At 36.5% G+C, this 2,123-nt stretch overlaps 1 pseudogene; it reads right to left on the minus strand.

Annotated features, from left to right (window-relative positions):
* On the minus strand, positions 1–1,774 carry LOC134261470 (uncharacterized; annotated as a pseudogene).
* Between the last annotated feature and the right edge of the window lie 349 nt (positions 1,775–2,123).

Raw genomic sequence — 2,123 nt, forward strand, 5'->3', positions numbered from 1 at the left:
ATTTATATACCAGTTATAATATTACACTTGCTGTTGTTTGAAATACACCCTCTCTTCTTTTATACATCTAATTAAAACACTTTCCCCATGTTGAAATAGAGTTTATATGTATTTGATTTTCTTCACTTTACCATTTTCACACTCAGCCACAAAGAGGTTGTCTCTGGTGTCTACACATAAACCACATGGATACTTCAGACCACAATTATCAATGTAACGGAGGAAATGTCCGTCCTGATCTAAAATGTGAACAGTAATTGCTATTATAATTTGTGGTCAGGATCTGACTCTGGCTGTCTGTGGTGATGCCAAATGGATAGAATGATCCACTGTTTGTGGAGGGATGACCAGTGTATCGAAATCGGAGTTTTCCTTCCTTATTAACCACTACTACAGCATGGGCTCCATTGTCAGCCACACAGATATCCAGGTTCCTGTTCTCATTTACATGCTTACTGTATATACCAGAAGAATACAAAGGTTTTTCTTCACTATCGAACTGAATGGTTTGTTTCTCTGTGGAGCCAAAGTAACGTACAACCTTTGATTGTGTTTCATCATCATTGACCATGGTAACCAGGAGGTCACCAGAGGAGGTACTACAGATATAAAGAGGTGTCCACCTCTCTAGTTTGATCACTTCCAGTATCTGGTCATTCTTGACCATGTTTACAGATCTTTTGTCGGAGTCAGTATAAACTAGATCTCCATTCCTTGTCACTGCTATGTCATTTGGTGTGTTTCCAGACTTGGTTTGGGTTGACTTCTGTAGTTGGACATGTAAGTTGCAAAGTTTCATAATTTTGTCATCTCCACTTGTCCAAATTTCTTCCTCGCTGAGGCACGAAACACTGTATAGATTAATATACCCTGTCTCAATGGTTGTGATGATCACTGGTTCAAAACGCTGTGGTTTGACTGGAGGACAGGATACAGCTTCTGGTGTCTTCATTGTGTAGCCATGTTCTTCTGTTGTAATGGATAATGCTGACAGAGAACCAAACATTTGATGGAGCTGTTCGGTGTTGATCTGATGAGGAGAGAAACTTGGTAATGAAACATTGATTTTAGGAGGTAAACTTCTGAATTCAGCATTCCTGGATTTGTATGCAGATGTTAAGGTGACATCATGATCATTGGAGCCAAGTATTTTCTTTAGATCAAGAATACTCTGTTTTACATCAGAAGTAATCTGTTTAATTTCATTTCCGTGTTTTTTGAGAGCAGCCAAGTGTTTAGTTTTCATTTCATCAATTTCAAATTTCTGTTTGTTGACAATGGTGTTTATTTCTCTGTGCCAGTCTTCTTCATGTTTGGTGACAGCTGTTGTCAGTTTCCCATACTTTCTTTCAAGACGTGCCTTTTCAACATCTATTTCCAATGTCATTTCTGTATATCTAGGATATAAACAGTTTTCCAATTCTTGGAGGTCATTTTTCATTTCTTCCTTTCTGGCAATAAAATTCTGACTTATGTCAAAGAATGTGTGCCCTTTATGTTTGTCTGATACACAAAGAGTACATACATGGATATCACAATTCTCACAATGGAGTTCACAAGGCTTGCTTTTGTGTGCAGAACATTTCTGGAAATTCAATGTGTTTCCCTTTTGTTTGTATGACACCACTTTATGTTCTTTAGATATATCAGAGAGATGCTCCCCTACACAGGCCTTACAGAGTTTAACATGACATAAGTCACAGTACATTGGAGGAACAGGAGTCTCACACAGGTCACAGCGTAGGACATCCTGGGCACTGAACCGCGGATCCATTGTTTTTTTAACAGCACATTAAATGAATATCCTGTCAATATAGAGAAAATTAAAACTCACTTATTAGTGCTACTCTTTTATAGATAATCATTTATAAGTTCACATTTATAATTTCACCTTATCCTTGAATAATTGAAGATATTAATATTTAATAATAATAATAGAAATCATCAGTGGATCCCGCTTACTTTATCATGAAACGACACATAATGTTATCACTTGCTCGGTAAATCACTTTTTGAAAAAAAAAAATAAATACAAATACGTCTTTGACAATGAGATTAATAAAAGGTCAAAAACTACAACCAGTCTTACTAAGTAAAGATTGGATGAAAATCCCCCCAAATAA

The sequence above is a fragment of the Saccostrea cucullata genome, unplaced genomic scaffold (genome assembly GCF_032062105.1).
Source record: "Saccostrea cucullata isolate Sc308-1 unplaced genomic scaffold, CSIRO_AGI_Scuc_v1 ctg2616, whole genome shotgun sequence".
NCBI lineage: Eukaryota > Metazoa > Mollusca > Bivalvia > Ostreida > Ostreidae > Saccostrea > Saccostrea cuccullata.